This window comes from Apteryx mantelli, chromosome 23 (assembly GCF_036417845.1).
Source record: "Apteryx mantelli isolate bAptMan1 chromosome 23, bAptMan1.hap1, whole genome shotgun sequence".
Lineage (NCBI taxonomy): Eukaryota > Metazoa > Chordata > Aves > Apterygiformes > Apterygidae > Apteryx > Apteryx mantelli.
The window spans coordinates 13395814-13420061 of record NC_090000.1 but is presented as its reverse complement, the minus strand read 5'-3'; positions in this window follow the sequence as shown (position 1 = coordinate 13420061).

The following is a 24248-nucleotide window of genomic DNA, read 5'->3' as shown; positions in this document are numbered from 1 at the left end:
GGCCCCTAGTTCCAAGGCACCACTTCTCAGGGACACCGTGTTATCAGGCAGAAAGGGAGAGAGCCTGGGAAATCTGTCCACTTGGTCTTCATTTAAAAAGTGATGCTGAAAACAGCTGAAAGATGATGCTAGGAAAAGGAAAGATGAACTGCTTGACTAACAATTTCACCTGCCTGCAGAAACTGCAGTTTATGCTTGGTTTCCAAGAAACATGGCTTACCACCTTTCTTGTTTAAAAGACTGCTTATCTTCTGGTCCCTATCAAGTTATCTTCCATCAACCAATTTTATACCTACATAACTTTGACTCCAGGTGGACATTCTCCTTACCTACTGTTGTTCATCTGGAGTCAGAATTGGCCCCACCAAGTATACTTGCAGCACAGCCAAGGCCCTCTCTGCACTGCAGAGAGCCTGGCCTAAAAGCTAAGACAAGTCTACTAAATTCTGTGCCATTTCAGTGCTACTAGAAAGAAGTTCTGCCACAGTTTCAGATAAACTATCATGAACAGAGGGGTTTACTGAATAAAATATGAAAATTCAGAATACCATCAGTGCAGAATCCATTGGACTATTTAATTTGATATTAAATACAATTTATTTTGCCCAACTCTTACATTTTTAATTTCAAGCAAGCTGCAGAATATTCTGTGTAAAACGTGCATGTTAGAAAAAACTTACTGGTGAACTGAAAGCTCCAGCAGCTGAGCTAAAGACACCTGTGCTTTACCACGAGAGAGACATTTCAGTGGAAACCTCCTGGAGCTCCTGCTACCAGAACAAAACTGCTAAACTGCCCCACCCCCAAACAGGCCCCACTTGGAAAACTTTCTTTGAAGCCAAAAGGAAATGAAGTTTTTAATGAGCAGGCCTGAAGTCTGCCTACAGGAAAACTGCCTCTCATCATCCTCAGGTGCAATAGCACATCTAGCCTGTACCATTCAGCAGCAAAAAATCTAAAAATCTTCTTGTCTGATCCAAAGACAGAGCAAACAGCCTTGAGCAGTCTCTGGGGCAGGTTAGCTCTAGTAGCAGCGCCTGCACAGCAGCTTTTGCCCTGTGCTTTGGAAAGATCAGCAAGGAGCACTTCCATGGCCAGTCCCCATGGCCCTCAACAGCTGAAGGGTGCTGATCTCATGACCCATGACATTGCTCCACCCAGGCATCCAGAACTACCCTGATCAGGGAGGAGCTCTTCCCTGGGGAGCACGGGAGAACAAGCAGGAGGCAATGAAACAAGGGAGACAAGACTGGTGGAGTGACCTGGTTTTTCTAACCTGTACCCAGCCACACTCAGGTGAAGCTTTGGGTCTGCATCACCAGCAAGGTGATAACCAGGCTGCCCTTAACAGCTGTCTTCAGAGGATGGAGTCTGACAGCCAAGCGCAGAGCTTCGTGCATACCTACTGGAAATCGGACCATGAAAAATTGTTGAATCAAGGACCTACACACACAAAGTCATGCAAAGGGAATTCAGAAAGTTTGGCCTATCAGTTACAGCTGAGGGTCAGGCCCCTGGGTTCCCTTCAGCAGCTTTCCAGGTGACCTTTAGAGAGGCACAAAGCCTGTCCAGACACCGATTGCCCTCTCAGCTCTGGAGGACAGATTAATAATCAACTTTCTCTTGGTGGTAGGGAGGTGACACTTTTACAAAGCACTCACAGATAAGAGACTCTGGAAGCAGCAAGCATCATTACTTCTAGCCATTATTGCTTTTCCACAGGCACTGTCTTGTTGAACATCATGAGACCAGGCATGTTTCTTAGGCACTTTTCTGGGCCTCTCTGCCAGAGATGCTGAAAGACAGAGGTCTGCAAATCTTTGTCAGGAGGAACACACACAGCAGTTGACCCACTAGTCTTCATCTTCCTGAGCCATCCACCTGCCAACCTGCATTTGTGGTGCCTGTTTCCAACATTTGCAGGAGACACAGCAGCTAATAATAGAGCAATGCAACTGTCTCCTGGTTTATTTGAAGTGATCAGAAAATATCCCAGCAAATTGCGGTAACAAACTGAGACTGCAGGGAACCATAAATAGGATGAGCAGACAGTAAAGTTTCTAGCCCAAAACTTTTCAGTGTCACCTCTGTATCTTGAGAGGCCAAGTAACCCAAGGGAACACCTTAGCAATGTGGTTCCTAATGCTGGCCAGAGAGACAACCTCAGGCTGAAGTTCAAGATAGCTCTGAACCTTATCATGCAAGTCAAATGAGCGAATGCAACTCCCAACTTCCTGTGAGATTGTCTGCCATAACCATGAATGACTATTTTTCCACATTTTTTGATAGACTGACAGCTGTTAGCAAGGACTGCAACCACGAGAACTCAGTACCCCCAAAAACCAGCTCTGCAGAGCAACTTTGATCTGTTGCATGGATGGCAGCTATTTGCACGCTTGAACCAAAGTTCCCACACAGAGCCAGGTCTCACCCATCATCATAAGCCTGGTTTCTCTGAGATGCTGTTAGTCTGGCCTGTAGGATAAGACTCCTTGGTTGCACAGGTCTAGGAGACATGTCATTGCCTTTTCTTTGTCTAGAGACCTTTTGAAATGAGGGAATAACGGCTGAAACATTCATACATGTTTTAAGCACCACCGCAAGCTCACAGAAGTCCAAACAAGCTTACGACAGGACTGAGGCAGCCAGGAGTGCCTGATGCTATTGCTCAAACAGCGGCCAAGAGCTGGCAGATGTCTCCAGAGCACAGGTATAAGAGGTTTCACCTTTCACAACCTGAGTCAAGGGAGCTGAAGCAAGCATATCAATGCACCCACTGCATTTATCTGCTGAAAGAACAACAAGCACAACAAAAGGCAGACATGTCTGCACTTGTCCTACCTGGAATAATTTCCCCCTGGTTCCAGGTCAGCCACCACATTGAAAAGTTTGCCCATCTAAAGCCAGAGCAGCCTTGCCTGAATACAGGTGGCATGTGGTCCTCCATCCTGCTGACTTGTCCCTGGAGCTCTACTATTGATATATGCCAAGATCACTGCGAAGCAGAGCTGCAGAACCATACACATATCTAATTCCCATTGATTTGATAGGATTCAGGCTCACAGCTGCCTTTGCAGCTCCTGGTCTGTGTGTTGAGCTCATTGCACCCCAGCTCAACAGCTACATCTCAGAAGAGCAAGGTGACCCATCCTGAAATCCAGGGCTCAGGGAGCATAAAGCCATGAGGCAACACAACCTTTGCAGCTCATCAGATACCGGCAACTCTGCTCTTCTATGCACATTCAAATCCTTTGCACAGTACATATGCTTGAGGGGAACCAATCAGTGCAGATCAAGCCAGCGTACCTACTTGTTTATGTCTGTCTGCCTGAATTTCAGGGCACTCATCAGTAACAGTTTACAACGGGAACAGGCGTATCACAGTCCTGCTGCCCAGCAGCTCACCTTACAGAGATGCTCCCAAACAGGTTGAAGCCCTTTGCCAGACTGTGGAGTCAGCCTCCTTTTGGGTTGGATGCCTCAGGCCTGATGCAGGGTTGGTTTCACCTCCTCTTTCCCTCATCCAGAACCTTGGTGAAGTGCTTCTGCTTGCTTTCCTCTGATGACATTCATGGGAGAGTATCAGTGAATCAGAATTGCCTGTTAGGGAGATCAAGGATAAAGAGAGCCAGCTGTGTAGGCCACAGAGCCAAGCTGCACATATTTTAGACACACACACAGCTTTCAGCTGCCAGAAGAGGTCAGTGCCCTAAAGCAAGCGCTGCTCTATCCATCCCTCCCTCCCTCTGCTTTCTGTGGGACCCAGGGAAGATTAGGAATGTTTCTAACCTTCAGCAAAAATACAGGTGCTAAACTGATTTGGGGTGCCAGGGAGGGCAGCCTGAGCAGACCCCAAAATCCAGCCACTCACCCCCAGGCCTCCTTTGGCTTCAACCAGTGGGATGGTACCTCCCTGGCATAGGACAGCCTGATACCCCCTCACCCATCAGTCCCACACAGAGCTGCAGGTGGGAAAGTTGGTGGCAAAGGCCATTCCCTGCCCTTGATGGAAGGAAGGGAAGAAGGAAAGAAGCAGTTTCCCTGATCACATTGGCAGTGCCAACCTGGAGGAGGCCCAAGCAAGAGGTGTGCTCCCTGGTTGAGCCTTGAGAGCAAGACTGCTTGTCCCCCATGAATGCTCCTGCGACCCTCTGGGCTTTGAAAAATGAGACTCAAATAGGTCTTAATTTTGTGCAAAAGACTCTTGCAGCCTCTACAGCACCAGCTCTCAATGGATCAGCTCTTGGGTGAGGGTCCTACACACCCCAGGAAAGCAGCAGGTACCTTGGGTGCCAGGCAAAAGGCAAGCAGAAAACAAGGGAGAATATCATCCTTCAGCACTCCTTTCTAGAGCAGACCCCATGCTCCTTTTTCTTCCAGCCTCCACCCCATCCCAAACAGGAGCACAAGACAAATGATTCCTGCTGAAATACATTTCGGAGCTTGAAAAGACTCAAAGATTGATATGTCCCCTGGATTAGACAGTTGACAGGAAGAAGAAAATCACTTCAGAAATCATATTCCAAGACGTCCTTTAGGCATGAAGGTTTCCTGCTCACTGCTATATTAACTTTCTCTAGCGGATATACAGATTACAGCAGCTGAGCAAGCATTTTGAAGCACTCTTCCCATGACAGCCTCCAAAGCCAGTGCACTGGGGTACTGCTGCAGGGTACCCCAGCAGGGAGGGGAGCCACAGGCTCAAGCACCCAGTGTCACAGAGCAGGCTTGTGCCACCCCTCTGACCAGGCTCTAGCTGAGCAGGACTGCCCAGGAGCAAAGCCAGCGCCAGACTGATGTGGACTAGCAGTCTTTCCATCGTTACCTCCTCTGGGGGAGTGTAATACCAGGCTCCCTCTCGCAGCCTGGCTTCTTCCATAGGGCAAAGCCTGGACCACATCTCCTCTCTGCTTCCCTGAGAGAATTTGGCACCAGAATTGCCAAGGATGGTCTTTTAGCCCAGAGTCTGCATCTTTTGCTTGGCTGCTTTTGCAGGACAGGGGACCAGATTATGACTCAGCTTTATGAAGCGCCAGTCGCAAACCAGAACCCAGTGGGCTATATGCTGCAAATACAGGATAAAACACCAAGTATTCAGGGCCAGTGTATTCAAAATACTCTTGAAGAGAGAACCAAAGGATGGAAATGCATAGTAGTGGGATAGCCTGCATAGAGTCTTTATCATGAAAGCTAGCACAAGACCTACCTGTACATGTTCACTGGAGCCAGTCAGAGGAGAGTCCCAAGTGGAGCCTGGAGAGAAAGAAAAAGAGAAACAGTCCAAGGTTTTAAAGAGAAAAACTTTTGAATGAGCCTTCCCGAGCTCTTTATGTGGGAAGAAGCCCTCATTAGCCATGGCAACAGACGTCTCTGAGGGATGCAGCGCCAGTGTGCAGGCAGCAGAGCTGTGCCGGTTCACAGTGGGTAGCGAAGGCTTGGAGCAAGGGCTGTGTCTGTGCTACACCCTCAGCATGACATTGGGCAAACAGGAACAGGGAGAGACAGGGGCTTCTGTCTCCCCAAGGTTACTAGCACCAGCTAGCACGCAAACAGAAGGATCAAGTCTTCCACAGAGCCCTACCTGCAAGCATAAGCCTCCTGAAAAGTCAGGTACTGTTACATGAGGTACCTACGTCACTTTGATCAAACCAGGCTGCAAAGCAAGCTCCATCACAGAACTCAGGGACTGCAGGCTTGTGAGGCTCCCACCCCACACACCACATGAGAAAGCAATATGGCACTCTGACTTCTCTCGGAGACGGGTGGCCTGTGAGCTGGAGTCCAGCCTTTGCCTGAATGCATTGTGTGTTCAGGCCAGGAAACACTAAATGAAGAATAACCAGCACTCTCTGCCTCCTCTCTGTCTGTGGAGGATGGATTTCCTTTCATCTGCCTCAGTTACATTTTTTTTCTTCAGTTGTCATTTCTTCTTTCCAGCTGAATCTTGATGCTTATGTCTGTATTTGATCATTCAGCTGAGATTGTCGTGTTAGATGTCGTGAATGGGGAAAAAAAATAAAATAAATAAAAATCAAAGCTTTTCTAGTCTTCTAAGGCTCTCTGCAAACATGTTGTGTAGATCACCCTGTTACTACAAGCAGGTGTTTGGCAAAGCGCACTAGCCCTAAGGTTACAAAACAAGCTCTGTTATCACCTCTGCCGTTCACATGCAGGTAACTTTCCAAGCTATTCACTTTTTAAAAGGTGAAACTTTGTTTTCTGCCTGAAGTTTTTTGGGGAGGAAGGGGAGTTTGAAGAACATTTTCACTTGCCATTGAGCTATGGAAGAGTGATTGAAAGATGCTTTTCCCATTATTAAGAAAATAATTGCAGACACTTTTCTGAATTGGAATAAAGCAAGAAAGCAAAAGTTTGAAACTGTTGCAATGGCAGGACTGGGGAATAACATAATGCTTGTAAACCAGATGGACAAACAAAAGGTCACTTCTGAGCAAGAGCAAGAGACATCTCCCATGTTTCTATTCCTTTGGTCAGCTTCTGTATGAAAGTTTTCTTTGCTTCTTTTTGTAGTGGAGCCAAATGCAGTCCTGTCCTCCTGCCTCCTCTAGCATCACTGGAAAGTTACAGAATCACAGAATGGTTGAGGCTGGAAGGGACCTCTGGAGATCATCTAGTCCAACCCCCCTGCTCAAGCAGGGTCACCTAGAGCACGTTGCACAGGATCACGTCCAGGCAGGTTTTGAATATCTCCAGAGAAGGAGACTCCACCACCTCTCTGGGCAACCTGTTCCAGTGCTCTGTCACCCTCACAGTGCAAACCTGCCCTTCCGAATCAGTCGAGCTCCCCAGCTAGCAGGGGTCTCACCCAGGCTAGCAAGCCTGCAAAATGACAGCCCCCGGCTGGGCCACGGCCTCTCGGAGCAACGCGGGCACCGCCGCTCCCTGCCCGGGGTCACGGATGGGGGCTGCTCCCTGTGGGCATCTGATAAGAACATGGATTTATTTTCCCTGTCATTAGCTCCTCGCAAAGTGCTGCTTCGCGGTTCTCTGCGGGACTCGAGAATGCCTGGTTTGGTTTTGAAGCTCCAAGTTCCCAGTATGTAAATAAATGCACTTTTTTTTTTTTTTTTTTTTGGTGCCCCTTTAATTTGTGGCAGTGGCTTTTCAATACCGAAGAAAGCTGGAAAGTCACCTCTTGTGAACGGGACAAACTCTAAGAGACTCTGCATAGGGTCTCCGAGGGGATGCATGGAGGACACGGCCGTCAGGCTCAGCTCTGCGGAGTTTCTCCTCCACCTTGGCGGTTTCATGCGTTGCTGACCTGAAAAGATGCCCGAGCTCCTGCCTAGGGCTCAGAGCTTTTCAAAGCCATGAGCCTCTTTTTCCTCTCTCTCTCCATGTTTGCCGTGTTTTGGTTCTAATTTGTTAAGCATGAGTTGCAGCCTGGGTAATTACATTTGTCTTAATTAGTATGCATTACCACGGAGCCTCCCCGGAGCCTCCACAGCTGACCGGGGCGGTGGCACCAGCAGCCGCTCGGCTGCCCCGCAGGTGGCCCTGGGGACATGGCGCCCCTCGGAGCCGGGAGCACCGGGCGGACGCGTCCCTCAATGGCCCATGGACCCCGGAATAACTTCCCAAGGAAGTCGTTAGCTCTCAGAGACTATTCCTCGCCAGCATCTTCCTCCTGGCCTGCCGTGCGGATGGGATCGCCGTCATGCGGAGAATTACTACCCGACAGATGCTGCCGGATAGCACTTTGGCGCAAAACGATGACAACTATCCAAAACATTTTTGTAAATAACTAGCACAAATTAATGCACAAGTCAGATCTAATTATCATAGCAAACCTAGCGCTGACGAGAAAGGAATGGCAGACGGCCAAACCCCGCCACGGGCGACGCATCCTCCCCGTTCGGCAGGCAGCGTGTCAGCATCTCCTGGTAGGCAGCGCAGGTCACGCTGGGGAGTTTCGACGCTTGTGCCCCGGCTCGTGCCCGCTGGGGAGGCAGCGCTGAGGTGCCGGCTGAGACGCTTCCCCGGGGGGACGCGGCGGCCCTGGCAGCGCTGCCTTGTGCCGCGCTCGCCCGCTGCGCCTGCCGGGCTGCAAGATGCTGCTGCGTGTGGTTAGAGACCCGGGGACGGGCGCTTGCTGCCGCCACATCCCGCTTGCAGAGCCCGAGCTCGCCGAAACGCCACGGATGCGTGGCAGGAGGGGACCGGCCGGGCCGCTCACCTCGCACGCGAGGTTACGGACCCGAAACTCTGCCTCCGCACGCCCGGCGCTGGGAGACCTTCTGCGTCCTCCGGGGCCGGGCCGCCGCCGCCCGCCGGCGCTGACGGCCGCCACCAGCCTGCGCCCGTCCTGCCGCCACCGTTTTCCCCACAGCGACGGTGCCTGCCGGCGACGAGGCGTAAAGAGAGTCAGAGAGAAAATGCAAGGACCGAGGCAGATACAATATCGTGCGTTTGCTAGCGGGCTGGAGGGGAGGAGGGCGCCGTAAAAGCTGTTATCCAGGCGCAGCAACCCTGTTTGCACCCACAGCTGCCCCCTCGCTCCCACCTCACGCTTGGCCACGAGCAGAAGGGCCCGGAGGGGAGCTACGGCCCTGCCGAGATCTGCGTTGTGCCCCGCCAGCCCCCCGGCTGGGGCCCGCGGCTGCTCCGAACTGTGCCTAATTAAAAGCATCATGGAGGCAAAGAGCTTCCCGCTCCCGTTTAGTTTCACATTCACTGTTTAAATCTCTTCGTTTGCATCTGTAATTGCTCCACTTACAGCAACGGGCCATAAAGAAACCATATGGCGAATTTCCACTCTCTAATCTTCCATGAGAGGTGAAGGAGAGGAAGGATTGCAGGTACGATTCAGTAACGCTAATACTAGGGACACGGGCGAACCGTGCTGCCCGGCAGGATGCCGACAAGGCGTGAGGCGACCCTGACGCCTGGAGAGGCACCGCGCATCCCAAGACAGGCAGGGCCTTACCGAGCCCAGGCTGCTCCGGCTGACGCATCTGTCCCGCTGGGCAACGCTGCTGCTCTGTGCCTCAGTTTCCCCATCTATAGAACAGAAATGATTAACTAGCCTCCGCGGCACCACTTCTGTCTATGTGCCTGCTTCTCCCTGTGTCTTTCCCAGCCCCATAACCCAGAAAGGGACGGTGAAACTGCTGGAGGAGCTGCAGGTGTAAAAGGCGCGTGGGGTTGTCACGTGCTCAGTGGGAACCCCCCGCGAAGCCTTCGAACATCCCAGCATCAGTCTTAATGCCTTGGAAAACCTGGCCTCGAGCAATTTTGACTTGCTTTCCTCTAAATAAACTGATCTTTTTCTTATCAGAGATGTGAGAGCCCAGGTCTTGCAGGATGTAGACCCTCCAGAAAGGTCACCCCAGCACCAAGAACTGCTCTGTTTCACACCAGCGAACTCACACCCAATAAGTCAAACCAGAGCCCATCACTGCCTGGTGGCAGCTGGACCTCCTTGGCTGCGTGTTAAAAACCCTCCAAAGCAGGAGACGGTGAAGCCAGATGGATGTTCAACGCACGCCACAGGAGAGCTGAGCCTGGCGTCGGGAAGCCTCCAAGTCACGCTAGCAAGGAAGGATGGGAGAGATGCGCCGTGTCCCGAAAGGCCACCTGGATCTGCCCAGTGCTTAACAACCCTGCCTGGGATTTATTGCATGAGCCAGATTCCTATTTGCACCAAAGTCTCTTTATAGTTCTCCAGCCTTCAAGGAGGTGTAAATTTGAGATGCATTGCCAGGGTGGGAAAGAAGAGCCTTGGATTATATCTTCCCTGCAAGAAACAAGTGCATTTTACATTGTATCTCAGTGTCATTGCTAGTAGTGACAGGGCCCGAAGGTTTTACTTCGATGTAGTCATTCGCGATGCACCCAGAGCAGGGGTAGGATACAGGGATGCTTTTCATTAATGGAGACGAGTAAGAACCATTTGCATTTTCTGTGCCCGGGGATTTCACCCTTGGGCAGCTCTCATGCCGGAGGGTTTTTTGGCAGTGGGGGTTCGAAGAGAGAGCACCCTGCCCCTCGGGCAGGACGCAGGCGCGGAGGGAGGCTGGCACAGGGTTACACGTGGTGGGACAGGCAGCATCGCTAAAGCTTCATCTCACACCTAGCAGGAAGTGGGGCAGCTCGGCCATGGCGAATACGCCCGTGCTGAGCCCGCCCGCCCGAGGCAGGTGCACCCAGCCCCACCAGCTACGTGGGTGTCCTTCCTGCCCCCAGGGCACAACCGAGACCTGACCCTCTGGCCCTGAGGGAGCAGGGCTGGGACGGGTGAACACAAGAGCAGGAAGAGTCTCCACCAAAGCATGGAGCACCTAGCACTATCCCTGGGGTGTTACACTTGGGAAGATGATTATCAAAGGAAAAAGAGCTGCTCAAGACACAGGTTCAGACAAAACAAGCACTCCAGGCTCTTCTCAGTCCCATGCTCAGTGCACAGACACAGAGCCTTTGGATACTGCTGTTAGAGCAACCAGCTCTGCAAGGCTGCTATCATTTACATTGCCATCATTAGGTTTCAGAGTGAACTCTAGATTGGGAGAAGTGGTGCAGGTCATTTCTCTAAGACTTGTGGTTCCTAATAGAGCCTATGAGACCTCATAAGGGACAAAAACAGCTCTGGACCTGCTCTCCTTCCCCTCTTGTCTGTTGTGTGCTTCAGCCAGTAGCAGGTAATCATGTTTCCCTGACAGAGGTGGCCAAACAGCTGGAATTTCATCCTTCTCATGGTGTCCATGAGACCACTTCTTGGACCATCTCTTTCTTTTGTGATCCCCTTAGAGAAGACATCCTCTGTGATAAGGTTTCCCTGTTGCTATGTAATCTGTTGTCTCTGCCCACATCTCTTCCTTTCCCTGGAGAAATTCACCTCTCCTGCAGAGTGGGGATACCACATCCCTCCAGGAGCGCCTAGGTCTGTGTCTCCCACATCAGCCATGAGCAGTCTTAAGAGCAAGCACCTGCACCAGGTGGAGTTGGAGTGGTGCACGGAGGGACGGCGGCAACCTGCTCCCCACCAGCACCCAGCAAGGCAGCAGCAGGGCTTTCACGTTGCCTGCAGGAGGGATCAAGCCAGGATTCACCTTTGTGCAGGGTAGGGGCAAGGCAGGTCTGTCTTCAGGGTATGTGAACCACCTTCGGAGATGTTTGGACGTGGATTGCTAGTCATAAATCAGTGAGGACATTTCAGACCAGAGCACTAATAAATAAGGTCAGAAACAGTGAGAAAAGCCCATATGACTGACAACGTTGGAGATGCTGGGGACCCAGGGTTGTCCCTGGCTCCGCACTTCTCAGCAGCTCCCAAGGCTGAGCTCTCCACCAGGGGTTTCTTCCATGACTAATTACCCAGTGTACTTAGGAGACTGATCAAGGCACCAGCTAGCACTCGGGGGTTCAAATCAAGCAAGGCCCATGGCGAAAGCAGCTCTCTGACAGCGTCCTGGGCCAGGGTCTGTGCTGACACACAGCTCCTGGGCTGGAGCACTTGTGGGTTGAAGATGAGCCACAGCACACACCTGGGAACGCAGCCACCTAAGCCCAGCTTCGCTTCCACCTAGCAAGGAGCTAAATCCATTGCTGGGAGCTTCACAGCTCGCTCTTGTGCCTTGGAGCCGATTAAGCATCTTGCTCCTTTGCGGGATCGCTCTGTGTTGCCGGTGCCAGTCCAGCCAGGCTGAGGCTTGCTCTTGGACATCTCCCCACCAGCCTGCTGGCTCCCTCGCCAGCGCCAGCCCTGCACTAGGGCCAGGTGTAAGCGATCCCCGCTCTTCCCAAGAAGAAACCCTTCTGCAGCTGCCCATCTTCCCCCAGCACCTTCCAGCAGCACAGAGAGGAGCAAGGGCATGTTAGAGACGGTCCTTCCTGAAGGCAGAGACTGCGTCCCAGAATGGCCAAGGATGAGGGCTCGGGATATTTTACCCTGACCATTCTCTAACCAGCGAGCAGGCTTTCGACTCCAGCCCCAAACATCAGGGCCAATAATGCTCCTTATCCATAACTGATGCTGGAGCGGGCGTATATTTAATAATAGAGACAGCATATATTTTATTTATGATGAAACAGGCCTCCTTGTCCAGGTCTTTTTGTAAGAACGAGGCAAATTTCTTCCCTGGAAGCAAAATATATATATATATAATCTCGGAAAATGCAGATTGTGAGTCCAGCCAGGGTTTCTTGGCCTTGGGGAGAGGGTCATGCTTGTGTCAGCATTAAGAACTGCAGCTTTACTGAGGGGCAAAATAAAAGAACTAAATGTAAAGAGATAATGGGCTTTGCTTAAGACAGGAGCAAGCAGGGGTGGAGCAGCCACAGATCACCAACCTGGTGCCCGCAACCCAGGGCTGCTCTGCAGCACAGCGCGCCCGGAGCCGCCAGGCACCTCGCCTCCCGGCTCCCCTTCGGCTGCCCCGGCCTCGCCGAGATGCACGCAGCCCCGAGCCCAGCCGGGGGCTACCAAATCGCCCCAAACTCCCCCTTTCGGCAAGGCCGGCCAGGGTTTCGCCGCCTCGCCATGCCGCTGCAAAGCTGAGGCGACAGCCGCCCGCTGAGCGGAGGGGGCTGGCGTTGCGCCGCCAGCGGGCGCTTCGGCAGAGAAAGCCCGAGGGGGCTAGCGGAGCTGCTCAGGACCTGCTCTGTGCACGCATCCACACCGAGGCACTCCCAAAAAATGGAAGGGCCAGGAGGTGTCTGCGTTCCCAGTTCTGCTGTTGCTGCATTTGCCCTCTGTCACCTCCAGAGGTGGCCAGTAAGAGCAGGGAAATGCAAGCTGCTGCTCCAGCACTCCTTGCTTTCCACGGTTACTGCAGCAAAAAGGGGAAAAACAAGCTCAAACTTGGGTAAAAATGCAGCCTCCCAAATCTCCCGGCAAGACAGAAAGCTGGGAGGAGGGCAAGGAGGGAGTAGAGAGCATTGGCTGGCAGCACGGATGGGGATCACGAGCGTTGCAGAAGAGCATCACATCCCGGGCAGGCATGGCAGGGCTGCAGGATACGGGCTCCCGCCAGGCACCTCAGTGTGAGCTGTGGGTGCAGCGTTGCTCACAAAAGTTGATTTCACTTTTTCTGCAAGATCGCATGCGTCCCTGCACAGCTCAGCTAGCACGTCGCCAGGACGTACCACGTGTGCACACCTCGCTTGCCCGGACAGCAAAGTGAAACAGTGGTTTATACCCTTTGCTGATAAAACCTGATTCACTATCACGTGAACATAGCAAAAAAACATGTACCAGTGCGCTTGTAACTAAGGTCACAGGATTGCAGCGTGCTTGCCAGCATCTGGAAACAACTAGTGACTGGTGTGGGTTTAACTAGGAGACGCATCACACATGATGCCGAATGCCGCTCGGCCGCCTCCTCCCAGCCTCCCACCAGCGCTGCTTTGCCCGCGCGCCGCAGCACGAGCCAGACGCGCACGGTGACGCAGGGAAGGTCCTCGCCTCCCACTCTGGCCCCACCACGGTGCAAACCTGGAGCAGCCCCAGCTGCTGCATCGCGGAGACGCGGCGTCCGTGGGGCCAGCTGGGCATCAGTGCGGAGCTGCAGCCTGCGGAGCAACCTGCGACGTGGCTTGTCCCTGCCCAGGGGACAAACGTCCGGCGCGGCGGATAAGATTGTCGGCGTGCCAAGCAGGGAGGCCGCGCTTATCCCTGCCAGCTGGAAGGATGCTGTCAACTCCGCCAACAGCACGGGAGCGCAGACCCGAGCGGGAGACTCACCGCCATGCAAAGCCAAGCCCCGTTCCTCCCTGCTCCACTGAGCTTTGACCTCTACTGCCCAGGGCTTTTCCCCACCGCCAGGCACCCAAGGGAGACGCTGGCCCTGCAGGGTGCCGGGGAGCGCAGCGCGCCTCGGTGTCTGCGGTGCTCACCACGAGCAAGGACCAGGCTCTGGAGCATCTCCTGCCCCGTTCCACCAGCCAGTCCCAGCCAGGACTGCCCCGCTCAGGTGGTCGCCTCGCCAGCACCAGTTTTCCAAAGCTCTGTGACTTGCACCAGGCAGCTGGTGATCTGGGAGACGTGCCAGGCATTTCGTCCCAATGGGAGCAGGTGCCGCCGTCGAGCAGGGGAGGAGGCAGCACGCGACGGAGCAGGTGTCCCTGCGTGAGCAGCTGGGAGGGAGGCGCTGGGGACCCGTCCTGAACATCGTTCCCTGCAATCAGGCTCGTGCAATTAGCACCACGCTCCCGGCAGGAGAGCTGGGCCCAGCATCGCTGCTCCAGAGCTGCCCGGAATCGCTATGCACGAGCACGTGGGCAAGGAGCAAAGTCCCGGCCGCCCGCTTCTTGGGCTAAAGCTGCAATCGCCACTGCTCCCCAGCAGGACAAGGTCCCATGTGCCACCAGCCTCCCCGGGGCAGCATGAAGGGGTCGAGGTGACAGCGTGGCCACAGCCCAGCCTGCCCGCTGTGCCCCGAGCCGGTGCCTCCCTGCCAGCCCCGTGCTGTCTCCCATGGGAGCACAGAGCCGTCGCACGACCCGGCCCCTAGCAGAGGCCCACGCAACCCGCCGTGTCCCTGCTGTCCCCAGGCTCCAGCCACCTCTGTGCTGTGGGCAAGGGACAAGGCAGGCTTTTTGGCGCCAGGCTCATGCTCCCTGGCTGCGGCCAGGCTCCCCAGCCAAACCAGTCTGCACCTTCCTCCTGCCCATGTCGGCCTCCCGCAGCTGCAACGTGGCCGGGCTGCTGCGCCAGTCACCTCGACACCGCGGCCCGGCTGGCGGCGGAGGCCACGGCTGCCGGGAGCGCACGGACCCAGCGCGCCACCTCCTTCCCCTCCAAGCCGGCTGAGCTGCACCGAGGCGGAAACTCATCACGGCATTGCCCTCTGCTGGCACGCACTCCTGGAGAAACCGGCCACCAGGAGCCTTCCCCAGGGACGCGGAGCACCATCCTCACTCGTCGGCACAGCGGGAGAGCAAGAGGAGAGCAAGAGGAGAGCAAGAGGAGAGCTGGGCCTCGCGGGCAGCAGCCATCGCTTGACCGGCACCTCGCCTCGCCGAGCCTCGGCTGCAAACCTCGCCAGGACGTGCCTCCCGCAGAGCCGTGCGCTCAGCCCCGTGGGATGCTGAGGGGCGGCCAGGCTCCCGCGGCGCTCCGCGACGGAGCCACCAGCCCGCCGTCACGGCTCGGACCTCGCTGCTCCTTCCCCCGCCGGCTCCCATGGGCTTCGCTCGCGTGGCTTCCGCGGGGAAGGCACAAAAAAGCAAACGGTGGGAGCTGCAGGACACGTGCCCTGTGCCCGACGGCTGCTGGACCCAAGCAGCGGCTCCGGCAGCCCCAGCCGGGGCGCTCACGCGGCAATTGCCGCTGCGGCAAGCTCGTGGTGCGGGAGGCGGCCGAGAGCCCGGCGGGCAGAGGCGGAGGAAGGCAGAGGTGGAGAGCGGCCGCGCTGTGCTCTGCAGGGGCACGTCCAGAGAGAAAGGGGGAGTTGGAAGAGGGAAAAAAAAAAAGAACAGTTTTAATTAACAGTTGGCGGCTGGTGAATCTCTCCTCCGCCACTAGCCCTGCTTAAAGTATTAGTCTCTAATTTATAAAAACTTAACGCTGCTCAGAAAAGACACGGAAAACATTTTAACATTTTACAGTTGCAAATAGGGTTTGGGGACGCCTCTGGGAGCAGGGGGACGTCTGGCTGCTGGGCCACAGCGAGCACCGCTCGCCCAGCTCGCGGAGGCAGCGCTGCCCCGGCCCCTGCCTCCTCCCCACTCAGCAGCGGGAAACACGGCAGCGGCTCAGCTGCTCACAGAGCACCATGGCGGCAGAGAAACCAGCTCCGGTGCCCGAGTCCCGGCCCATCGCTGCAGGGGGACGGAGCAGGACCCCTCGGCCAGCACCCTGCTCCCAAGCAGAACCCGGCAGCTGAGGGTTAGTGCCTCCCCCAAAACGAGAGCAAAGAGCCCAGGAAGGGGTCCCTCGGTCCACACGTGCACCCCCAGCCCTGCCGGCCACACTAGGAGCCCGGCCGGAGCAGGGAGGCGGGAATGGGAGACGGCGCGGTGGGCTGTGGCATCGGCTGTGCGTCCAGAGGTGCAGTTTTGCTTCCAAGCGTTCAAGTACAATATTGCACTTTGATGGTATTAGCTGATTTAATCTTCTTACAGAGTGCACTACCGCTCACGCGCTCGGCTGAGTCCAGCACGCAGAGGGGTGGTGTGTGTGCATGTACGTGTGCAAGTGTGCATGCACGCACAGCAGAGAGCACTGGACAGCCTAGGGCAGCTGTATAACATTTTGGGCTGCATCTCTGTGCCTCATAGCCCAGCCTAGGCCCCACTGGTGCCTGGGACATTTGGGACCCCAAGGCTGTCCTAGCCCCCAAAAGGCATAAAAGCCTTTGCTCCACCTGACCCCCAAACCACCACCCCGAAGCCATCTCTCTGGTGCCACTACCTAAGCCCCTCGGCACAGCCATCCCCACCCGCCAGGAAGGCCAAGGCAGCCGATTTTAGGGAACTCATCGGGGATGCGGGTGATCTGGGCTCCCGGTGCTCCCCTCTCGAGCTGCTCAGCCCTGCGTGTTGCATCCCTCCTGTCTGCTGAACGCTCTCCTCATCTCCTGGCCAAGCTCCCTCATGTCATGTGCACAGGGTGGGGGGAATCATGGAGGAAGACGGTGAACTTCACCCCGTTAGCCTAGCAGGTAACGAGGAGTGGGGGCAAGTAACTACAAACAAAAGGGCTGGAGAAACCCAGAAAGGTCTGGAAGGGGTGATGTGAGCTGGCCAGGGTGAAAGGGTCAGGAGCTGAACCTAGACCCACTTGGAACCGGCCACGTGTCCCCGCTTTGCACCTCATGCACAGGAACTTTCCTCTTCTGCGTCAGCCAGGGTTGCAAGGTCCCGCCCCAGGAGAGCCAACAAGGGATGCTCTTGGCCACAGCTCCAAGATGACACGTGCAAGGACATCACAGGGTTCCCATCACACAGCCCAGACAAGGGGAAGCCTCGGATAATGCTCCAAAGGGTCATCTCCAAATACTGCCAGCTCACCAGCTCCAGACTCCAAAGACAGCTGGCAGAGCTGAAATGCCCAGAACCAGAGGAGGGAGGAAGGGGGTGGGCTGTTGAGAGCCGCAAGATCTGGAAAGCATCACTTTGATTTAATGGACCTTTATGTTTGAAAAATTAAATCAAGAGAGCTCTTTTCCTTGCCACGGGGTTGAGCATAAGCTGAACACGAGCAGGATTTAGAAGGGAAGAGTTTTCCAGATGAGCAGAGTGCAATTTTGTAATGAGGACCAAAATAATGATAAAAACAACTAGCAGGGGAGAAAGGGAGCTGAGCACGCAGCATACAAATGTCAAGCTCCAGATTCTCCCAGCAGAGCCATAATAAAAGGGTTTAACCTATTATATCGATTAGTGGTATTACACCTCTTGACTAAGAAACTCATTCTTATAGGCAAGCTAATTTCATAAATACTCCACATTCAGAGGCTTCAATAAGCTGATCATTTTTAATGGAAGCTTTGAGATTTAAATATACATCTGCAAAGGGATTAGTGAGAGTTGCAACCAGTGAGCAGTATCTCTGGGGATAAATTGACATTGCCATAGTAACCAAACAGGCTGTCACACTCCGGGCCATATGCCGGAGTGCGGCAGAGATGTGGACAAGCCCTTGGCACTCCCAGGTGCTCCCCAGGGCTGGTGCCAGCACCCCAGGACTGCCACGGAGAGACCGCCCGTCCCTTGCGCGTCCCCTGCCCTTCCTGAGCTCCCTGCATCCAAGGCAAGGGTGGAGGAGACCCAAGCAGCCCAAGAACAACCCACGCTCGGGCGTCCGTGCTGCCGAGGCTCCTGTTTGGGTTCGCAGTGATCCCCAACACTGAGCTCCCCACCACGGAGCCTGTGCAAAGACCCCCGCAGTGAGGTAGCACCGTGGCCCTCACGCGGCCAAGGGGCTCTGGAGCCCGCTCTGCCTCTTTGATGCCCCGTGCCGCTGAACACTCGCTTGGCACCAGCGATGCCCAGGGCGCTCTCCCCGTCACGGGGTGATGGGGGTGCTCTCCGGACACCAGAGCCGACGGTGCAGCAGGGGCTCTGGCCGGGAATAGAGGAGCAGCAGTGTTGCAGGAGGGCTTGACGGGTTTCCATGCCGGAGTATAACGAAGGCTGCAGGCTGGGTAGGTGTACAGTAGAGAAAAGGAGGAAAAAGATAAGTCCAGGCAAAAACCTCCAGGGCAAGGCTGGCTAGGAGACACCGGTTCTTCATTGCCAAAACACACAGACAGGGCACCAACCTCCTCCCACCGAAAGGCAGGCAGGGGCTCCTAGCTCCATAACAGAGAGACAGGCTGGCACACAACTCGTAGCACCCACATCCGCTGCTCCCGAGGAGCCCAGCCCAGGGCACCCATCTGACCTGCAAGAACACCCACCAGTGAGACACTGAGCAGGAGTCCAGAACCTGAAGGCCCATTAAGGAAAGAAAACTGGAGAAGGAATCAACAGGACAGTAACCTGCATCAAAGACCCTGGGGGCAAAGACAGAGAGTGCCAAGGAGCCCTACAACCTGGCTGTGAGGCCACTGAGAGCTGGAAGTAGGGTTTATTTGGCACTGAAATAAGACTCAGCTGTCCCCCAGATCAGCACTAGGTCCTGAGGGGGGATCCAGGAGCTTTACAGCCACATGATAAGAAGCCATTAGAGGTGGGACAACAACAGGGGTGGGATGGCAGCTAACATTTCAGACAGGGAAGAGGAAGTCTCCAGGGAAAACGTGGCAGCTGATTTATGGCACTAAGTGACAGTCATTAGCTTTTATTCCTAATTGAAATGCCAAGTCCTGTGCAGGCCCAGGGTGCAGCAGTCCCTGAAGAGAGCTAGGCAAGTGCTCCTGCTCCCTCCCCTCGCAGTACAAACACAGCAGAGACCATCTCAGCCTGTTTGTTCACTCGAGTTATCGAAACCGAAACAAAGGCCACCAAGGTCAAAATGCCTCCGGCTTCTCTGCTCTTTGCAAAACACACTCAGGAGTTGCTCAGGGAAAGGCGAATGCCCAGAAAAACACCTGACACATCACACAAGGACTGTGCTATCTGGTTTGCTCCTGATCTTCTCCACTGTTCCCGTCTCAGCATACGCTGCTCCACCGCTTTCCCTACCCCAGCTGATTCCCATCACCTCTTTGCTACCTCTGCAGCTGACTGCCAGGACCACAGTGCAGCTCCACACGACAGCACTGCCCGTTCAACCACAGACTCCCAACCACAGCGCGTGACCACAAGCTCTTGTCCTGCCCCTCCAACCACTTCCAATCCACCTTCCCTAGCTGAGGACAAAGGTGCTGCACAGGTGTGGGGAACAGCCACAGCCCAACCCATTAATGAGGCGACCATGCTAACGAACTGCTTCTCCAGAGGTGCTCAGAGCAAAGCGCACTGGGATCAGACTTGGCCAGCTTTGCCCATGCTGGGAAAGCGGACCACAGCCACATGCATCCAGCTGACAGGCTGAACTCCATGCCTCACCCTGAGTTTGAAACACCTGAGGTGGACGGAAGAGAGAGCTCCTCGCTCTCTCAGCACTGGAGCTGTTATCCTCACAGCCACAAAGTAGGCCATTTAACTAGAAGCGGTAATCACAGAATCACAGAATTGCTGAGGTTGGAAGGGACCTCTGGAGATCATCAAGTCCAACCCTCCTGCTCAAGCAGGGTCACCTAGAGCACATTGCACAGGATTGCATCCAGGTAGGTTTTGAATATCTCCAGAGAAGGAGACTCCACTACCTCTCTGGGCAATCTGTTCCAGTGCTCTGTCACCCTCACAGTGAAGAAGTTTTTCCTCATGTTCAGATGGAAGTGTCTGTGTTTCAGTTTGTGCCCGTTGCCTCGCGTCCTGTCGCTCGGCACCACTGAAAAGAGTCTGGCTCCATCCTCTTGACACCCTCCCTTCAGATACTTGTACACATTGATAAGATCTCCTCTCAGCCTTCTCTTCTCTAGGCTAAACAGGCCCAGCTCTCACAGCCTTTCCTCATAAGAGAGATGCTCCAGTCCCCTAATCATCTTAGTAGCCCTTCGCTGCACTTGCTCCAGTACTGCCACATCCCTCTTGCACTGGGGAGCCCAGAACTGGACGCAGTACTCTAGATGTGGCCTCAGCAGGGCTGAGTAGAGGGGGAGAATCACCTCCCTCCACCTGCTGGCAACACTCTTCCTCATGCACCCCAGGATACCATTGGCCTTCTTGGCCACAAGGGCACATTGCTGCCTCATGCTTAACTTGGTGTCCACCAGCACTCCCAGGTCCTTCTCCGCAGAGCTGCTTTCCAGCAGGTCAACCCCCAGCCTGTCCTGGTGCATGGGGTTATTCCTGCCTAGGTGCAGGACCCTGCACTTGCCTTTGTTGAACTTCATGAGGTTCCTCTCCACCCAACTCTCTGGCCTGTCCAGGAGTAGTCAGTGAATTAAGGTTTTCTAAAACACAGTGCAGACATAACTTGTAAGAAGTAGGAAATTACTGGTCCAGAACTCTACTGCCAGTCATTCTGGGAAGAAAAATTTTTCTTCTTCCATTTTTGCTTCACACATCAAGTCAAGCTTTCCCCTCTTCGCTGTGTCTGCCTTTGCTCTCCATTCACCAATATTTATCTCTTTCCTTCCACCTTTTAGTAGCAGGAATGCATGGTGAAACATGAGTTTGGCTCAGTGGCCTATTGTCAAGCCTGTCTGGTGAAACGTGTTACAGACAGGAGCGAATAAAGCTAAGAGCCGGACTGAGGTGGACTTGTCTGGATTTATTTCTCTCTTCCCTGTCTTGCTTTCTATTTCTTCTGTACCACAACTGCCTGAATCCAGCTGACTTCTAATGGTAAAAATCAGTGAGCCAGGGTTGCTCCATGAATCATGAGGGAACTGAAGTTCTGCTAATAGCGGAACTCTGATTTGTCCAGCCATAAACAATCCCTGTCATTCTTGCAACACTCATTTTCAACAGCAAGCTCATGGACCATTTTTTTCTTCTAATTAAAAGTACGGCATAACCACATTTTTGCAGGCAGCACATCTAAGACACATTGCCAAGCCCTGACGTGAAGCCAAGCCAATGCAACCCATTGGTCTCAGCTGTGTCCCACACCACTGAAAGCTGGAAGTAAACATAAAGAGAAATGTCACCATTTTTTTCAATGCCTTCTCCCTTTCTGGAGAGATTCTAATGTGTCTGTGTATTAGACATCTGTGAAGAGCCCATGTTCTTGAAAATTACAGCTCTTTACACTATTTTGTCTTCCTACATAGTAGGTCAGGACAGGAAGTAAAAATATTTTATGCTGCTAAGATTAGAGGAAAGATCAAAAGGTTACCAGCTAGATTCAGAAAGTGCCTGGGCTGTTCCTTTACACATTGGCAAAGGATCCCTGAAGAGCATAATTTTCTAATTTTACATCACATGTGAGAAAAAGGTGACCCTTCTGCAAAGAAACGGGATCAAAAATTTTGAGCATCATTATCTGTTTGCCTCAGCAGCTTTGTATCTCAATATTGGCTATGTCTGGGGAACATGGGCAGATGGGATGCGCGGGTAGGCACGGGAGGAGGACTTACTGATGCTTTCATTAAATAAGACACACAAATTGTAGTAATTTGAAAAGACCAGCAAAACTGGCTGAGTCACTGGTAGGAAACTGCAAAGCAGCCGCATATGGGCAAAACTTTTACGTCACCAGTGACTGGAATTCACATAACTCTATTCTTCAGCACAGATGCAGTGAAAGGTTTGAGCTATTTTCATGTGGCAGCAAATTGGGGGCATTTACTGCATGAACCACAATAACTGGCTCCCATTACCCAGTTTATGGGGTGAACTTCTGCACACTCATTCAAATTCATCTGCTTGGCAAATTGGGAGCATTCACTGGTTCATGAATCTCCAGATCTGTGAATGCAACCAGCTGGGGATGTCTGTAGGTTTGAATTTTTTTTATTTATTTATTTATTTTTAGCTGCAGACTTTAGTTTAGTAAGGTATGAACAGAGCCGCTATACTAGTCGGTAGTGTGGAGTCACAAATTGTTTCTCAGAACGCCTCTGGAAACAGGGCACACCAAATTACTTTATAGTGCATTTGTGATAACAGTGCTGAAGAAAATGCTATTTAAATACAATTTCCTACTAAGGTAAGTAAGGGATAAGGGAATACATAAAACAAATAATTAACGCCTTATGAATGACTTCAATTCTGTGCATGGAAAGACAACAGAGAAGTAAATAGTGGAATGGAAGGGTCTGGCTTTTTTTAGCAATCGTAATACTTAATTTCCTTTTTAAGGAAAAATCCAAAGCGTATTAAGCTCACTGCCCACTGATTTCAATGGGGTTTGGACTGGCTCATGGAAATCAGCACTGGTGAAATTTTGCCAGGTAAAATCCATTGAGACTGACATCTTTACAGCCACTACAGATGACTGGAGATGGGAATTTCCCTTCTGAAAGAACTTAAAAGATATCTATATTATAAAATTGAATGAAAGCTTCTGTCTTGCAATGAGAGAGAAGTCTTTTGTTTGGTTGTTTTGCAAATATTAAAGAAGACATTTCATTTTTGACCTTTTAAAACTTTTTTCTGGAGGCTGCCCAGACTTCCTGGAGCCCAGGCTGTTGTGAGAGGAGCAGAGGAGGTGATTTGAGAGGTGAAGGGGTTTTCTGCTTAGCCAGTACCTAGAAACTGAGGTTGATCCAGCTCCAGGGCAGTCTCCTGGATGTGCTGTCTTCAACAGCTGGGAAATGTGGGAGTCCAGACCCAGAAACTTGAGTTTGATCTCCTACGGCACACTGCCTTCAGGTGATCAGCCTATGGCATGATCCGCCAAGGAGATAAAAACCTGTAAGCCCTGGTGAATACAGCTGTTGAGCTGGTTCTTACAGGGGAGTCTGGGCTTCTGTTGAAGAATTGCCCTTTTTCACTGAAGAAATGGCTTTTTGGAAAATGTCCAGCTATCTCTGTTTGCAAATTATATACACCGAGAGCAGCAGTATGGAGCTTCCTTAATCCACTTCTTCCTAAGCATGCAAATGTCATTACAGCCACTAGAGTCTGTTGTGGACTGAACTGTGTGGGCACTTGTCTGATGGGTACTGGATTAGCACCTTCCATCATGTTGCATAGACCACCAAAAATCAGAAAACAGCGCCTTTTGATCATTAGTGACTCCTGTGGATTTAGCAGTGGTGGAGTGTAAGCTGTTGGATAAAGAGAAGATATTTAAATATCAGTTCTTTAATAAGGTCCATCCTTCCAAACAGTCAAAGAATGGTTATTAAGGAAGTATTTTATTCCTTGAACAGCAAAAGCAACCAGACATGCATTTAGTACTCTTTATTGCTAATATCACATCTTCTAACAAGAAAATCCTGGCGGCTTATTATCAAACTTACAACACCTTTGACTTAGTAGAAACAAGATGAGTAAGAGAGATCAGAGATGTCTTCCCAGGACAACAAGTCATCCTCTAACAAAACCCTCCAAAAATATATTCTTTTTAATCTTTGAACCATTTACATTACATATGCATTTGTAAATGACTCATTTGCTATGGACCTTATACCCTATTTAATAACTCTTCTTCCTTTGGTTAACGTTGTACCCATATCTCTCCCTGTCATACAATATCACCAGATACATGGTATTGCCAAGCATTAGCATTGCAAATACCTTGGAAAATCCAGTCTCACTTTGCTGGAGTCTTATACAGAGATCTGACATAAAAATCCTTATTATATTGCACATTCAACACAGTAACACTCTATAAGGCTAATTGTTCTTCTTCCTCTATTAATGGGAACAATATGTCCATGTTAAAGATGAACCAGAACACCCTTCTTTAACACACTTATTGAACTCTTACGTCTAGAGTCCTATTTTTTAATCTTTGATGCAAGCTAAAAGACATATGGATAAATATCTAAAAAGCTTCATTGGTTTCTACCTGTAGATCATGTAGAGAAAACAGCTAGAGCAACCATGTAGGTATTCTCTGTCTTGATACAATGAGCAGGGCTTGTATAGCTGGAGCCTGTATTTATCTGGTACTGTGGTTGCAGCTTGCATGTAACGTGCATGTACCTGTCAGGTGGTTACAGCCTTAGAGTCTGTCATTATACATAGCATGGCCAGGTCCAGCCCACACTGATATGGGATTGATCTATATCTGACGATCATCCCCTACGCTATGGCATTTTGTTAGTTTACTGTTATGCCCCCAAGACTGGCAAGGACCAGCATAAAAGTGGTTGTACTCCTCAGTTTCCTCATAGCTGATT